We start from the raw sequence: 17,847 nt of genomic DNA, 5'->3' as shown, positions 1-17,847 counted from the left end.
GGTGGCCTAGGTATCCACTGGCTTCTTGCCTGCTGAAGGCCTTGGGTCAGTCCCATACCAGCTGCCGCTGGTAACCCATGGTCCAGCCAATGGCCCCATGTACCACTCCCACCCCCATGCCAACCCCCAGGCCACATTGGGATGACCCTGACCGTGGGAATGGTGGACCCATTTGCCTGCCTCCGGCACCCTCTTAACAGTCCTGGGAATGCTCTGGGCTCAGTTTTTGTCTCTACCATAGGGTGGTCTTTAACCACAGGAGAGATTCTCAGCTTTTGGAACTAAATGTCTGTCAGTCAGTCTGCCAAAGACGTAGAATCTGTTGTGATAGAATTTTCTTTTTCCTGGAAAGGCATTTCTGTGTGGACAGGTATTTGGGTGTGACTTATGTGCTTTACAGTAAATTTTAAAGATACAGATTGCAGTTGTATTGTTGGGAGTCTGGTGTATAAGGCATTTGGGGGGCATGCTTTTTTAAAACATTACCATGTTTTGGGCCCGTCTACGTATGGCATTTAATTCTCCTGATAACTAGTTGGGATTTCTTCCTGCCCTGGTCTCAGAGGGTCACCCCTCACTGATGTAGCATGGCCCTGCAGCATCTGACTTTGGGGGACAACAGGCTCCTTGGCAGTGCTCCATGCCAGGTGGACCTGGCAGGTGAGGGGTGAGAGGTGAGGGACTCCTTGGCTGGCAGGGGAGGCTTGTGTTAGTGACCTGAGAACTTCTACTGGGAGGTGCATGGCATGCAAACAGGAAGCCATAGCCCCACTTTGGAGGGGCGGCAGTCTCCCAGTGTGGAGCTAGGAGGGCCTGCAGAGGACTCTGGCTCTGATGCTCACTGTGTATTATAAAGGACATCCTGAGAGGCTGAGTGCATTTGCCCATGACTGTGCAGCTAGATGGTGTCCAGACAGGGCTAGGATGTTGGTTCCGTGGTTCCTTGACCGGTACTGTTGTTGTCTTTGTTTTAAAACTCCATAATGGGCAACAGCACTCCTGGGGGTGGAGGTTAATCTCAAGCCTCTGCTGCCAGCTGTCCGGATTGGGACATTGGGCCATCGTGGACTGAGGTGATCTCGTTGTAGTATACACATGTTCTTTTCCGTGTCCCTCCTTTTCTTTGAAATAGACCTCCCCCATCCAGTGGGTTTCTGGTCCAGTTTGTCTGCTATAAAATGCTGGGAAGCTGGCACTGCCTGTCTGCTAGTGTAGGAGAAATTCCAGAAATTCCAAGCAGCTAGGATGGGGGAGGATTTGAAGAAGATAGGTCATTGTATAATGTTGAAGTGAGGCAGTGTGGAGCTCAAAAGTTAAATTCCTTCATGAGGAACCTTGGTCTCCCTTTAAAATACAGTAGGTCTTTCTTTCTTTCTTTCTTTCTTTCTTTCTTTCTTTCTTTCTTTCTTTCTTTTTTTAAATACAGTAGATTTTTGACAACTATAACCCGCTCCCTGCTTTGACTTTGTTGCTGTATGCCTTAACTAGCCTAGCTTCTCAATGTGACCTAGACCATTGACGTTTATCCTCTCGTGCCAAAATTCATGATTCTCCTGGCCATCTGGATGTCTTCTTTGGAAAAATGTCTATTCAGGTCATCTGCCCATTTTTAAATCAGAATGTTTAGGTATTTGTTGTTATTGTTGTTGTTTTTTGGTGTTGACTTACAGAAGTTCCTTATATATTTTGAATATTAACCCCTGGTCAGATGCATCATTTGCAAATATCGTCTCCTGATGCATCATTTGGAAATATCCCCTCCCATTCAGTAGGTTGTCTTTTTGTTTTGTTGATGGTTTCATTCACTATGCAGAAGCGTTTTATTTTAGTGTAGTCCCAATAGTTTGCTTTTGTTTCCCTCACTTTAGAGACCTATCTAGAAAAAGGTTGCTAGGCCAGTGCCAGAAGTTTTACTGCCTATGTTTTCGTCTAGCAGTTTTATGGTTTCAGATCCCACATTTAGGTCTTCAATCCATTTTGAGTTTATTTTTGTGTATGGTGAAAAACAGTTTCATTCTTTTGCATGTAGCTGTCCAGTTTTCCCAATACCATTTATAGAGGAGACTGTCTTTTCCACCATTGCATATGGCTGCTGCTTTTGTGGTGGAGTAATTGACCCTGTAAGTGTGGGTTTATTTCTGAAACTTTTTATTTATTTATTTTTAAAGATTTTATGTATTTATTTGACAGAGATCACAAGTAGGCAGAGAGGCAGGCAGAGAGAGAGGAGGAAGCAGGCTCCCCGCGGAGCAGAGAGCCCGACTCGGGGCTCGATCCCAGGACCCTGGGACCATGACCCGAGCTGAAGGCAGAGGCTTTAACCCACTGAGCCACCCAGGCTCCCCAGCTCTAGTAATTCTTGGGGAATGGGCAGGATAGGAGTAAATTGGGAAATAATTTTTAAAGGATTGGAATTTTCAGGACACCTGGGTGGGTGGCTCAGTTAGTTAAGCATCTGCCTTCAGTTCAGGTTATGATCCCAGGGTCCTGGGATCGAGTCCTACCCACGTCCTTGCTCAGCAGGGAGCCTGATTCTCCCTCTACCTGCCAGTCCCCATGCTTGTGCTCTTTTTCTCTGACAAATAAATAGAATCTTAAAAAAATTTTTTTAAGGAATTGAAATATTTCAGTAAATAATAAAAGAGCTAATTTTTAAAAAAGATTTTGTTTATTTATTTGTCAGAGAGATAGCAGAAGCAGGGGGAGCAGCAGGCAGAGCAGGCAGAGGGAGAAGCAGGCTCCCCGCTGAACAGGGAGCCCGATGTGAGACTCAATCCCAGGACCCCGGCATCGTGACCTGAGCTGAAGGCAGACACTTAACCGACTGAGCCACCCAGGCTTCCCAAGCTAACTTTTTTTTTTTAAATTGCTTTATCTGTCACTAGGTACTTCGTGTATATTATTTTATTTAATCATTAAACAACACTGAAATAACTACCTGCTATTAACTCTGTTTTGTAGTTGTGGAAATGGGCTTAGGGAATAGTGGAATTATGTGGAATTGGCAGAAAGTTTGGTTACTTTTGTGGAGATAAATCTTTGATTTGAGAAAGGCAGATTGCCTTTTGCCAGAAAAGAAAGAAACTCCATGGGTGAGCTGGTATCCAAGAGTGATATCTCATGGTATCATGTTGAGGCTTAGTCATTTGAATCAGAGATTTGTTTTTTAAGTAAAACCCCCCTTTATTTTTTAATTTTTTATTTAGTTATTCTTAAAGAGTTTATTTACTTGAGAGAGAGTGAGTGCGCGCGCACGCGAGCACAGGCAGGGGGAGTGGCAGGCAGAGGGAGGAGGAGAAGCAGGGTCCCTGCAGAGCAGGGGGAACCCGACTTGGGACTTGAACCCAGGACCCTGGGATCATGATTTGAGCTGAAGGCGGTTGCCCAACCAAGTCACCCAGGTGCCTACACACCCCCTTTATAAGTGTAGCATTTTCCACAACTGTGAAATTTGAGATTTTAATTTCAGAATGAAGAAGTCTTTAATGGAATATAGTCTGTACCTGAGAGAGAAGTGTCAAGCTCATTAGTTAGGATACAAATCTTTTAAAATAACTGTATGTAAATAATTACATAATGCTGAAGAATAATTTTTTTTAAAAGATTTTATTTATTTATTTGACACAGAGAGAGAGATCACAAGTAGGCAGAGAGGCAGGCCAAGAGAGGAGGAAGCAGGCTCCCTGCTGAGCTGAGAGCCTGACGTGGGGCTCGATCCCAGGACCCTGGGATCATGACCTGAACTGAAGGCGGAGGCTTCAACCCACTGAACCACCCAGGCGCCCCTGCTGAAGAATAATATTAATACATCAGATGTCTTTTGAGGAGCCTCAATCATATACAGAGTACTTTAGGGTTTTAAGGATTTGGAAGAACCCCAGTTTTATACTGCTTTCTACTGCTGGAATGCTGATAGAAATAAAAATTGAGCTTAATGGGGCACCTGGGTGGCTTAGTTGTTAAGTGTGCCATCTGCTTGGGTCGTGCTCCTGGGGTCCTGGGATCCAGCCCCACATTGGGCTCCCTGCTCAGCGGGAAGTCTGCTCCTCTCTCTCCCACTCCCCCTGCTTGTGGTCCCTCTCTCACTGTGTCTCTATCAAATAAATAAAATCTTAAAAAAAAATGGAGCTTAAGCCATAGATGAGTTAATGAGATAGCTGCTTTTTATTTGGTACTTCTTTTGTACTAGTTGGTAAGGGCATAAGTAGTTCCAATTCTTACTCCGGCCATACAAAGTAGATGATGTTGATATTCCCCTTCTTTAAAGTGGAAATCAAGGCTTGGATAATTCAGGTAATAATGCAGTTAATAGAAAGGACAGGCTGGAATCAAATCCAGGTCTGTCTGTCTCCAAGGCTCTTAGTTTCTAATATTGTACTACCTTCAGTTTTCTAGTGCTAGTCTTCAATAAAATGAAATTACTCCTCTCTCTGCCTTTATCATCCATTTGAGCAGAATCACCCACCATGACATAGTCCCGCAACATGGAACACAGCTCTTGGGAGCTTAGAAAAATGAAGTGTTTATTTTATTATGAATTGGTATTTACACGTGTACTTCTAAAGTTCTTGAATCTTGAACTGGTCTGGAAGGAATGTTTGGAAATGTGGTTAATATCATTTTGACCGGTGTTGTTACTTGTTGGTTTCTGTTTTGTCAATGAAAGGATGGGGTTGAAGTGGCAATTATTTGTTCAGTGGTCCAAAATGTGTGAGAGGACTTGACCTCTTCATTTCTTGTTCATGATAATCTTAGGCTTACACTCTAGTTTCCATTCTCTCCAAATATTTTCACATATAGTACACCTCCTTTGTCGTGCCGTGTGCCATGTTGTGCCATGTGTGGTGTAGTCTACTCATGCTTTCCTTGCTTTAGAAAATCTGAAATTAAAAATTAAATATTCTTTGGTTTTGCTTTCTTCTTAGTTATTCAACATTGTTAACGTGTCTCTCTCTGTTTTTAGATCGTGATTTCTTTCTTTCTTGTTTTCTTTCTTTCTTTTTTTTTTTATTTTTTATTTATTTTTTTTTCTTTCTTTTTTTCTTTTTTTTTTTTTTTTTCCTTTTTTTTTTTTTAAAGATTTTATTTGTTTATTTGGCAAAGAGGGAGAGATCACAAGCAGGCAGAGAAAGAAGGGAAAGCAGGCTCCTGCCGGGCAGAGAGCCTGATGCAGGGCTCGATCCCAGGACTCTGAGATCATGACCTGAGCCGAAGGCAGAGGCCCAACCCACTGAGCCACCCAGGCGCCCCCAGATCGTGATTTCTTTTCCTCCTAACAACTCATTTGATATTTTTTGTTCCTTCATCCAAATATAAGTTAGGATCGCAGAGATGCTGGCTTCTTGAGTGCTGGGGCTCCTTGTCTCTACTAGCTCCGACTGTATTTCCCACCTGGCCCTTGCATACCGAGGACATGTTATTTGGTCTTCTTTTCTATCAGAAGATTCTATGGTCTGTGGTGATGTCACCTTTCTTTCTTTTTGTGGTAAATATTTTTATTTTTTTATTTTTTTTATTTTTTTATTTTTTTTTTTTTTTAAAGATTTTATTTATTTATTTGACAGAGAGAGATCACAGTAGACAGAGAGGCAGGCAGAGAGAGAGAGAGGGAAGCAGGCTCCCTGCTGAGCAGAGAGCCCGATGTGGGACTCGATCCCAGGACCCCGAGATCATGACCTGAGCCGAAGGCAGCGGCTTAACCCACTGAGCCACCCAGGCGCCCCCAGATCGTGATTTCTTTTCCTCCTAACAACTCATTTGATATTTTTTGTTCCTTCATCCAAATATAAGTTAGGATCGCAGAGATGCTGGCTTCTTGAGTGCTGGGGCTCCTTGTCTCTACTAGCTCCGACTGTATTTCCCACCTGGCCCTTGCATACCGAGGACATGTTATTTGGTCTTCTTTTCTATCAGAAGATTCTATGGTCTGTGGTGATGTCACCTTTCTTTCTTTTTGTGGTAAATATTTTTAAAGACCTTTCACCTTTTCCAATTCCCTTATTCATTACGGATAGTTGGTTCCCTAAAATATACTTTCTCTTCCTATTATCCCATTTGGATTCCATGCAGAAATTCTAATTGAAGTATCCACGTAAAGATGAATATTTTTGTATAATATTTTAAAAATCTGTTTAGTTTTTTCTTTTTAATTGAAAATTATTTGGATTCAGCAAGGTGGGTAAGGGATGTCATTGTATGTATTTGTGTGTTAGGGTTCTAGAGCAGAAGGGATGTAACTTGGAAAAAGAACACCTGAAAAACTCAGAATTTGTCTTGTGTTTCCTGTATCAAGCAACCAACCACTACCAGTTAATTGCAGTTTGAACTGGGGGTTAGTTGCTACTTTTCCCACATACCTGCCCCCCACCACCTCCATCCAGGCTACCAAGTACTGCCCGGTTATTCTTTTCATTCCTTGGGTCTCTTTTAGGTCTTAATTTTATTGTGCTTCTTTACCTTTGCATCCACCCTAACTCACTGGTCTATTCTGTCCTTCAGCACAGAAACAAAGCTTCATCTCTCCCATTCCTGTGGTAGCTTCTAACACTTAACCTCTTACAGTAAGTAACGTTCCTGATCATAGGCTTTTCGTACATCAGGTGTCTCTCTATTACGAAATGCCCTTTCTGCTACCCCTGCTTACGATTTTACCGATAGACCTCTTGTCCTTACCCATGTGCGTTTTGCCCTCTCTAGAGCCTCTTCATCTGAAATACTGTTTCCCTGTCTCTTCATTAGACCTACATTGTCTCATCCTCAAGACTCATTTCCTTCTCAAGAACTTTCTAGAGGTACCTGTTTTGATTCTTATTTTTATCAATTAGTATTTCCATCTCTCTCCTTCATACTTCTTCAAACATTAGTGTCTTTGTAGAGCTCTTCTGAGAGAGCTCAGTGCGGTCTACTAAAGATATCTGTGTTCCATTCAAGTAAATATTCCAGGTAGTACTTTTGAATTCAGAAAGACCTTTTTTCCTTTCCCTCTCCATCCCATGTGCGATTTTATCAGCAAATTCTGCTCTGTCTTAACTTAAGAGTGTTCAGATTTCCTTCCCATGTCTCACCTCCTCCACCCCTGGCCCTGGTCCAAGCCATATGATTTCTCACCAGTTGCTTGCTGTGTCTCCTAATGGGTTTCCCGCCTCTGCCCTTGGCTCTGGTCAGCCAAGGATGTTGTGAGTACGAAATGGGAAAGTGCACAAAGCTTGGTCATAAGCACTCCATAAATGGAATTTGTCTAGTAACTATTTTAGACAGTAAGAGCTCCACTCAAATGCATCCCCTTCTCTGAAGAATCTCCTGACCACACAACTAGGATGCATTTGCTCTCTGAGCTGCCGTAACACGTTGCCTGCATGTCTTTCATGAAGTTGTCATGCAATCTGCTTTTTAAAAAATGATTATATCCTTAAGAATCTTACCCTATGCTTAATATGCTGTGGGGGACATTCCTGATTACCTAACAAAACCCTGCTTCCCCCTGAGCCCTCTCCAGGTCTGCAGTGGTGATGTCTCAGGAAAGGTAGGCATCTCCTACAGTCCCAAGGGGGTAAGTCATCATTGGTCAAAACCAGGGGTTGGCAAATCACAACCTGCTAGCCAGATCTGGCCTGCCATTTTTCTTTTTTTTTCTTCTCTTTTTTCTTTCTCTTCTCTTTTTTCTTTCCCTTTTCTTCCCTTCCCCTTTCTTCCTTCCTTTTCTTTCTTTCAAAAGATTTTTTTATTCATTTCTTTGAGAGAGAGAGAGAGAGAGAGAGAGAGTGCAAGCGTGCACAAGTGGCAGGGAGCGGCAGAGGGAGAGGGATCCCAGGACTCTGGGATCATGACCTGAGCTGAAGGCAGATGCTTAACCGGCTGAGCCACCCAAGCACCCCATGGCCTGCCATTTCTTTTTGTAGGGTCATGAACCATACAAAAAAAATTTTTTTTTTCTTTAACAGTTTTAAAAGTCTGAAAAAATAAAAATCAAATAATATTTTGTAACAGGTAAAAATTATATGAAATTCAAATTTCAATGCTCCTAGATGAAAGTTTTTTTTTTTTTTTTTAAGATTTTATTTATGTATTGCACAGAGAGAGATCACAAGTAGGCAGAGAGGCAGGCAGAGAGAGAGAAAGGGAAGCAGGCTTCCCGTTGAGCCGAGAGCCCGACGTGTGGGGCTCGATCCCAGGACCCTGGGATCATGACCTGAGCCGAAGGCAGAGGCTTTAACCCACTGAGCCACCCAGGTGCCCCATAGATAAAAGTTTTATAGGAACACAACCATACTTGTCTCTTTACCATGTCTATGGCTGCTTTTGTTTAGAACAGCAGAGCTGAGTAGGTATGACAAAGATTGCATGCCCTGCAAAATATTTACTAAAATAGTTACTAGCTGGTTGGTCCTTTTCAGAAGTTTGCTGACCCCTATTCTAAACCAAATATAACTCCATTCTTTTCCCAGTGTTTATGTTTGGGCAAGCATGAAACTCAAGTTCTGGGCTAGTGGAATACAGGGGGAAGCTTGCCAGGGGACTTCTGGGAAAGATTTTTGTGTGTGTGATGAAAAAGATATGGAGAATTCTTCCTTCCTGGCCTTAGATGTTACATGTGAGGATGTGATAGAGCTGTGGCAGCCACTTGGTGATCATGAGGGAAAAGTCAAGAGAATCAGAGAGAAGTTGACCCAGATACTTTTGGGCTGTTAAATTAACCAACCCTGGAAATTCCTATTTCTAGATTTCTCTTTATATTCAAAATAAATATATTAAGAGTTGTGCATCCTGTTATTTGCAGCCAAACAACCCTAAAGTATATGATTTAAGAAAATGATTTTAAAAATTATGTCATAGTATTTCCTTTTGTTGATGATCCATTAAATTTTATCCATTTTCAGGCATTTTTCCTAAGTCTTTGCTACTATAAATGATGTCTTTAAAAATATATGTATATTATAAATTCAAATCTAAGGCTTATGAAATATACAGCTCAGCTCATTTTTTTTTTTTTCTTGCTCGTACCATTAAAAAGTTGTTAAGGAAAAGACAAAAGAAAATGACCTCCTTTATTTTTATTTTTTAAAAAAGATTTTATTTATTTAATTGACAGAGAGAGAGACAGTTTGAGAGGGAGTACAAGCAGGGGAAGGGGCAGAGGGAGAAGCAGGCCTGCTAAGCAGGGAGCCTGATGTGGGGCTCAATCCCAGGATCCTGGGATCATGACCCTAGCCAAAGGCAGATGCCTTTTTTTTTTTTTTTTTTTTTTTTTAGATTTTTATTTCTTTGACAGAGATCACAAGTAGGCAGAGAGGCAGGCATAGAGAGAGGGAGAAGCAGGAGCCCCACTGAGCAGAGAGCCTGATGCAAGGCTCGATGCAGGGCTTGATCCCAGGACCCCGGGGCCATGACCTGAGCCGAACGAAGCAGAGGCTTTAACCCACTGAGCCCCTCAAAGGCAGATGCTTAACGACTAAGCCAACTAGGTGCCCCAAACAACCCCCTTTAAAACATTGTCTTAACAACTCTTTAATGGGATACAAAATACTCCCTTATTCCACACTGGTGACAAAAATCCAAATCCATGCTTATTTCAAATACAAACTCTACCTGATTCCAAAAACGATTTGAGAGAGTTTCCAATAAAGGTTACATCAAGAGTCCACAATATTCAATGGGAGTTGTGTGATCAAAACATTTTTTTCTTCTTTCTCATTAATTAAAAGTACTGAATCAGAGATGATTTAAGTTTTTGAGTTATTTACAACTCCAATTAACACTTTGTTAAGGCACATCCACATGGTATTAGGGCTAAAATGCTCCAAGTGATGAAATTATATCCCCATTTTTGTATCATTCCCTAGTGCATTGTGAAATACTGTCGAAGTAGCAAAGTCTCGCTTTTTCATGTTAGCCACTCTGTCCCCCCACCTTTGACCTACATCACATCTGCCCCTTCATCAGATAGTCGGCTATACTAATGTCCCTGGATTGCGTAGTCCCAAGTGTAGCAAGCAACTTCCTGGAGCACACGGGTCAGTGCATTGACTCGCTTGCTGTTTGGAACCCAGATCTGAAATGCCATTGGGTTAAGCTACCTATACTGATGGAAGTAATGCAGGACTCTGTAAAGTCCTGTTCTCCAGGCCATCAGATGCCTGGGGAATTACCCTCAGAACAAAGTTTGAGTGGAAAATCACCAAGAAGGTGATTTTCCAATGAGTTCTCTGAGCTTCTGTGAGGTGTTAAGCTTTTCAACATGTTATATTTCTCTATTCCTAATGCAACAATAACAAAGAGCCACTCCTGTGAGGGAGTTTAAGCTGCCAAGGTGAATTTATAAAATGTGAAGGGAGGTCTATTTCAGGAGAAAGAACTGGTTCCTGCAACTCTCTTGCTTTTAAAAGGAAGCTTCTGGGAAGTTAGGGCCATGAACTTCAGACTTGAACAGAACTCTGCGGAGTTCCAGCTCTTTCATTAGTACTTATATAACTTTGGGCAAGTGACTTGGCCTCTGAGTCGCCCATCCTTCACCAACCTCACTGGTGCCAGGCAGGGTGTGAAGCACCAGGATACAGCAAGCAAGACAACAGGACAGAGGCAAATGGATGAGGGTTTTTGCAAAAAAGGTAACTTTGCTAATTGGGGGTTCAAATTTGCACAAATGTTTCCTGGTTATTTGTGAGTTTACACATAAACTGAGGCTAAGGTTGTTGAGGAAATGTGAGGGAAAAAAGAAATGTAGCAGGAGTGCTGAGAGTCTGGAGCAGCTTTTGTGAGAGTAGGAGAAGGGACTCAAGGGAGACAACACAAAGAACAAGGTTGGCTGGCCACCCGGTGAGGGCGCAACAGTGACCTGGAGTAGTGCCTGCCCTCACGACGGTGGATGGCCCCAGCTGGCTCCTGGAGCGGCAGTGGCCCACGTGGTGGATTGCCCCAGCAGGATCACGGAGATCAGAGGCCGTGATGCAGTTGCGTGAAGGCTGGGGTTTGAAAAGGTTAAATGGTTCACTAAAGGTCACCCAGATTTTTACACAAGCATCCTGGCTCCAACTCCTGTGCGCTTTCCAATCTGTACTGGATCTGTCCTTAATGAGGTTTCCTTTGAGTCTCAAGTTTCTAGCTTGCTAAAGCCACTGGACCAGGGGATACTGAAAGTCCTGGAGTCCTCTAGAATGTTGTAATGGTAGGTTCTGCTCCTGAGTCTGCTTCCCACCAGTTAGGTCACAAGTCACCTTGGGCAAGTATTTCAAACTCCCTGGCGTGTTTCTGTAATTGAGTTTCAGAAACTTGACTTCTAAAGTGCTGATTTTGGGAACCTGGGTGGCTCAGTGGGTTAAGCCTCTGCCTTTGGCTCAGGTCATGGTCTCAGGGTCCTGGGATAGAGTCCCACATCCAACTCTCTGCTCAGCAGGGAGCCTGCTTCCTCCTCTCTCTCTCTCTGCCTGTCTCTCTGCCTACTTGTGATCTCTCTCTCTGTGTCAAATATATAATTAAAACCTTTAAAAAAAACAAAGTGCTGATTTTATGAAAAGTCAGTTTGTGCTGTTTTTATGAGTGCCCCCATTTACCAGGAGCTCTGATGCCCTCACAGCGCCTCCTACCTCTGGAAAATCTGTTCAGTTGTACGTTCAAGTTAAGCACTTGCACTAACACAAGTCACGGGGGATATTTAAGTCTCCCCTCCCCCCATCACTTAAGTGATATTGTCAGTCATCCAACACCGCAATCAAACAGGGCAAAAACAAATTGTAAAAGGAAAAGATAGCACAGTTTAAGGAAGAAAATGCAGTATAGAAAATGAAAATAAATGCATGAACACTGAGCCAAAGAAATCCGAAGGCCACGACTGAGTTACATGAAGCAGCTAGCTGTCAGGAACAGACTAAGAGCTTTCCAATTGAGTAGGTGTTAGCTCTCTGTCTTAGCGAACTGGAGAAAATTCCTTTACTCCCCGTATACAAGATTCTTTGAATAGTGCTTTTTAATAAAATGCCAGAGAGCCACAGAAGTAGCCTATAACTCATTAGGAACTGAAAGATCAGAGAAGCCCGATTTAGAGCCAGTTTTCATCGGTGGGTGTGACCTTGCGGGAGGCAGACTAGGAAACGTTTGTTTTGTGGGGGTTTTTTTTCCTGGCAGTAAGCGAATATATTTTTCATCACCACGTCTCCGGTACTTCTGTAGTCAAATATAAAATAGAGGCCTTGAGTCCCAGCACGGTTCACCAGCCCAAAGACTTCAGCGGGTCCTCCCAACACCCCCAACCCCCGCTGGGGGTTGAGTTCCAGCTGGGGTCGAGCCTCTCAGGAGTCCTCCGGGAACCTGGAGGAAGGGAAGCAACCCGGGGATGGCCCGGGCTCCCTGTCCTCCAGGTCCTCCAGTTCGTGGGCACGCGGGCCGGGGGTCCCGTGGCCTGCGCGGGGCCGAGCGCGCCGCCTCAGCGGCGGACTTCCGCTTCCCACGCGCCGGCCCCGCGCTGCCCGCCCCCGGCCGAAGGGGTGCTCCGGTCCCGGGGGCCTTCGCCCTTTGCGCTCCCGCGCGGGAGGGCGGAGCGGAGGGCCGGCCGGCTGCCGACGTGGGTGTTGAGCGGCCGCCCTGGCGGCGGAGGCAGAGCCGAGAGCCCGCGGCGGAGCCAGAGCAGCACGCGTGGCCAACTGGCGCGGCGGTGAGCGTCAGCCCCACAACCGTCGCTCTGGGGGCGGCCGGAGGGAGCGGGGCGCGAGCGGACCTACGCGGCCAGGCGGCGCGACCTTCCCGGGCAGCCGGTAGGCTTCTGGGGTCCGCGGCCCGCGCGCCGTGCACGTGCCCAGGTCGTTAACGGGCGCCGTGGGCCGGGACTCGCCGGAGACTCCGGGGCTCCGCGGCCTCCTTTCCGTGGAGTCAACTGCCGGGAAGGGTGTCCTCTTTGCCCCCGCGGAGTGTCATCAGGCCTCTGGGCACCGGGCCGCCCGTGCCCGGGCCCGAGCGGGGGCGGTTATGAATGGGAGACTCTCGCAGGTTGTTGGGCTGGAGTCCGAGGAGGTGAAAGCCAGGACGAGAAAGTTGGAAGCAGACTCCCTCGCGGGCCCTGTGCCCCCCCGGGATCCAGAGCCTCAGAGCGGGAGTGCCTGGCGGGCGTCGCAGCGCCTTGGGTCCGGCTCTAGTCCTGGGGGGAGGGCGGCCGCGCCAGCTTGAGCCTGTGCCGCAGTCTTCTCGCCCTTGGTGTTACCTGGTGGAGCAGGCGGCCTCAGAGCGTTCTCCCAGGCGAGAAACTCATTTCCCCCCGGGAACAGAAGGTGTGCGGCTGGCGTTGTTGTTTGTCTCTCCTGGAGTCGGACCCACGTGTGCTTGCAGGAGAGGTAAAGGGGCGCTAAAAGGATTCAGCTTTTTAACTGGCTCAAGACTGAGTTTTAACTTCTGCTGACCAGTCTTGCCTCCCCCAAGCCGAATGTATTTTTCAAGACTTCTTGAAGCTGCCTTCTTAAACCACACAATAATTTGAGTCAGTTGCTGAGTTAATCTGTTAGTTCCCATCACTGTTTTTTTAGTATCTTAATAATTCTATGAGTCGTTACTTGTGGGATTTGATGCGTTTAAGTTTGGCTTACCGGAGGGGTTAAATTCGCAGCGATGACACATAGTAGGATCTATGCCTTTCTTATAAACTCAGAAAGAAATGTTGGCACCCCAAGAATTCAACCGATGGAGAAGCTCCCCACTTGCCTCCATTTTTCCTTTAAAATGCGGGGCTCGGTGCTTGTTTTTTGCTTTTCTTTTTGGTCAGGTTGGAATACTCTGGAATTAAGTATTGCTCGGTAGGCACAGACCCAAAAGGCAAGACTTGAGTTGAGTCCCCTGACTACTTGTATGACCTTGGAAAAGCTCTTGCTTTCTGGCCTCGGTTTTCCATCTGGAAAAGGAAGAGATTGGATTAGGACCCTCGTAGCCTTCTCTAGGTACAGGATGGCCACAACCTCGTCAACTATAGTTATTGATACTGCCTCTCCTGTCCTATCAATAACATAAAATCCATGTCTTGTCTGTTTCACTTAGTTGCTTTTTCAAGTCCAGTACTATGCTTTTGTGGTTGCTGGTTTTACAATCTTTTTTTTTTTTTTTTTGCAAGGAAAGCAAGATTCTTGGTGTCTGATCACTCACAACAGGTGTCAAGTGGTTAAAAAAGACTTCTTAGTGGATAAAATTATTTTCCGCCCACGTTTAGGTCCACATTGGCATTCATTAATAACCCAGCTGGCCCACCAGCCTCCAAGAGGTGGCCTGAGTGGGAGCACAAAGGTCTTTAGCGTGATGAATGAAAATTGTTCTTTGTTATTGACGGATAAGTCACTTTCTTAGTTTGAAAACCACACAGAATTGGTTGCTGAATTGGTTAGCTTGATATTATGTGTTAATGAGCCACCTTTCTTTTTTTTATAAAAAATCTGTATCTTTTAAGTCCATTTCTCTGTGATAGTTGATTTTTGTCTAACAGTAGAGGAGTAGACTCTAGTTTTCCCAAACTTTTTAAGCTCTAGCCCAACCATGCTGAAACAAGATCACTGGGAGACAGACCTGGTTATCTGAATATTTTACCGGTGCCCCAGTGATTCTTATCAAACAAATTTAGGACACAGTGTTGCTTCTCAAAATGTGATTGGTGGCCAGTCATTATCAGCCTCATCTGGGAGTTTGTAATGACTGGCAAGGTTTCTGGTCCCACCTGAGGCCTAGCACATCAGAATCTGTAGTTTAACAAGGTCCCCAGGTGTTTTGTGTACACGGTTATGGTTGAGAAGGTCTGGAGAGGCCTTTGATGACCATTACTAATGCTTGGTGCTGTGCTCTGTAGTTCTAAGAACAGCTGTCCCATGTGGCTATTTGTGATTGCCTTTATATTATGATAATTCTATTATTCACCTTTGATTCGGGGGGACCTCCAGCTTAAGGGGCCCGAGGGCTCATCCTGCTGGTGGAAGATCAGGAATTCAGACCCACGCATATGTCACTTAGCAGAACACCTAATCCATTACTTTCCAGACCTGCTGTTTTGTGACCTCCTAAGAGGGACTCAACTCAGGTTGCTGTCTGAATTTAGAACTGAGCTTAGTTGCCTGACAGTTCCACTTAGGCCTCTGAAAAACTAGTTTGATATGACTTGGGTGTCTGTGGTATTTGGCATTCACTTGTAAGATTTTCAGAAGGGTTGGTTGAAATGCTCCCTATGAGTGGCTGTAACTCTGATAACTCAGGGAAGGTTTTTGACTTGTGAGTTTTTCATGGGGAGATGGTGGGCGAGTAGAAGGCAGGCCAGTTGCTAAGCTGCACTGATACCTTGACTGCCTTTTTCTTTTCTTTCTTTTTTTTTTTTTTTTTTTTTTTTTGCAAAAGGGAGAACTGATCTCCCAGCTCCCGGAGGTTGAGGTCCCAGTAACCAGGCAGCAGTTCTAGAGAAAGGCTGCAGAGGCTTCACTGATGGTGAGCTCTGGTCTCCTTTCAGGGATATGAGACACCCGTCATAAGCTCCGGAGAGTTGCCTTCCACAGAGACCAGCAGAGGAGTGGGCCAACATGAAGTCCAGTCCTGCCATCCAAGCTGCCATTGACCTCACAGCGGGGGCTGCAGGTAATTCCAGGGGAAACCCATCCTCTAGTCTTGGAGTACCTGCTACAAGTGGGATCCAGTGAAGGGGTGGTGAAAATATTACTTTTGTCACTCCCAGAAGCAACATGCTTTCTCTTTGGAGGGAATCCATGTAATCGAAGTGTACTATCGTCTTCTAAGAACAGCAGAAGGTAGAGCAGTTCCCTTACAATAAAACTTTGAGTCAGGGTGCAGGGTGGGAATGTCCTCAGTTCACAGCTGGAAAACCTCACAGCTCAGAGTTGAAGTCCTTTGTCCATTGTCACACACCTGGGATGTGCAGGTGACGTGGGATTTTACACCAAGCCTGGCAGTCTTCAGAGCCCTTGTAGTCCAGAATCATACTATGCCGTCTCTCCAGGGAAGTCCTACTTACTGTCCTTATTGCTGCCAAGGAAAGAAAGGAGGACACTCTTTGGAAATGTCTTTGGTAACTGAGGTTGATATTTGATGGTTTCTAAAGGCCTAAAAAGAAAAGAGAGGCCCTAGGATTTGCCAGGGAAGGGTGGGCTGGACAGGGGCTGAGCCCCAGGGCAGACTGTGGCCTCAAAAGGCACAGGTAAATACTCCTGGGCAGTGCTTGCAACACACACAGGCCACTCTTTAGAAATATCACCTTTACTCAGCCTGAGGGCAGTAATTGGAAGTGTGTGCGTGGTGACTTGGTTCTCTAGGTTCCTGTGTTATTTTAGCGCCAGAGGAGTGCTGGAATGCTCCTATTTCCCAAATGAGAACCCTGGTTTACCCTTGCCCCTTACACTGATTCCCTTTTTAAAAAAATTTTTTTATTTTTTTATTAACATGATGCATTATCAGCCCCAGGGGTATAGGTCTGTGAATCGCCAGGTTCTTACACTGACTCTTATAAGGGCCTCGGCCCCTGGGAGTGGAGAGGCCAGAGGGGTGAGTTGCCTGTTGTCCTCTTATCCAGTGGGACCTCCCGGGTCAACAGATCAGGTGCAGCCACAGGGCCACCCTCGTCCTGCCATCATTCCCTTAACTGTGAAAAAGAAGTTACAGTTTAGAGAACAAAGTATTTTCTCCTGAACCAAAGGTCGATGGAGGTAGGCTAATTGAGAAAGGCTATAGGCAGTGCATTACAGACTGATAAGAAGTACAGGCACCAGCTCCCAGTTTAGAGACCACAGGAGTGTCCTGGCCCAGGAGGAGGGGGAACTAAGGGTGGCCTAGGTATCCACTGGCTTCTTGCCTGCTGAAGGCCTTGGGTCAGTCCCATACCAGCTGCCGCTGGTAACCCATGGTCCAGCCAATGGCCCCATGTACCACTCCCACCCCCATGCCAACCCCCAGGCCACATTGGGATGACCCTGACCGTGGGAATGGTGGACCCATTTGCCTGCCTCCGGCACCCTCTTAACAGTCCTGGGAATGCTCTGGGCTCAGTTTTTGTCTCTACCATAGGGTGGTCTTTAACCACAGGAGAGATTCTCAGCTTTTGGAACTAAATGTCTGTCAGTCAGTCTGCCAAAGACGTAGAATCTGTTGTGATAGAATTTTCTTTTTCCTGGAAAGGCATTTCTGTGTGGACAGGTATTTGGGTGTGACTTATGTGCTTTACAGTAAATTTTAAAGATACAGATTGCAGTTGTATTGTTGGGAGTCTGGTGTATAAGGCATTTGGGGGGCATGCTTTTTTAAAACATTACCATGTTTTGGGCCCGTCTACGTATGGCATTTAATTCTCCTGATAACTAGTTGGGATTTCTTCCTGCCCTGGTCTCAGAGGGTCACCCCTCACTGATGTAGCATGGCCCTGCAGCATCTGACTTTGGGGGACAACAGGCTCCTTGGCAGTGCTCCATGCCAGGTGGACCTGGCAGGTGAGGGGTGAGAGGTGAGGGACTCCTTGGCTGGCAGGGGAGGCTTGTGTTAGTGACCTGAGAACTTCTACTGGGAGGTGCATGGCATGCAAACAGGAAGCCATAGCCCCACTTTGGAGGGGCGGCAGTCTCCCAGTGTGGAGCTAGGAGGGCCTGCAGAGGACTCTGGCTCTGATGCTCACTGTGTATTATAAAGGACATCCTGAGAGGCTGAGTGCATTTGCCCATGACTGTGCAGCTAGATGGTGTCCAGACAGGGCTAGGATGTTGGTTCCGTGGTTCCTTGACCGGTACTGTTGTTGTCTTTGTTTTAAAACTCCATAATGGGCAACAGCACTCCTGGGGGTGGAGGTTAATCTCAAGCCTCTGCTGCCAGCTGTCCGGATTGGGACATTGGGCCATCGTGGAC

The 17,847-nt window shown here is 45.6% G+C and overlaps 1 protein-coding gene across 2 annotated transcripts in view; it reads left to right on the top strand.

The window, feature by feature from the left end:
• The window catches only part of LOC308339389 (uncharacterized protein), a 115,386-nt gene that overhangs the window by 55,204 nt on the left and 42,335 nt on the right, over nt 1-17,847 (top strand). Inside the window, exons 1-2 of one of the 2 annotated variants that reach the window (XR_013966505.1) lie at nt 12,463-12,643; nt 15,455-15,579. The exons of the other annotated variant lie outside the window; for it this stretch is intronic. The gene's annotated coding sequence lies outside the window, so the exon portion shown is untranslated. Of the gene's footprint in view, nt 1-12,462; nt 12,644-15,454; nt 15,580-17,847 lie in introns of those variants that run through there. 2 annotated transcript variants of the gene reach the window in all.

The sequence above is a fragment of the Martes martes genome, assembly GCF_963455335.1.
Source record: "Martes martes genome assembly, chromosome: 3".
Lineage (NCBI taxonomy): Eukaryota > Metazoa > Chordata > Mammalia > Carnivora > Mustelidae > Martes > Martes martes.
The sequence above is the reverse complement of the archived record's forward strand: the minus strand, read 5'-3'. Positions and strand labels throughout refer to the sequence as shown.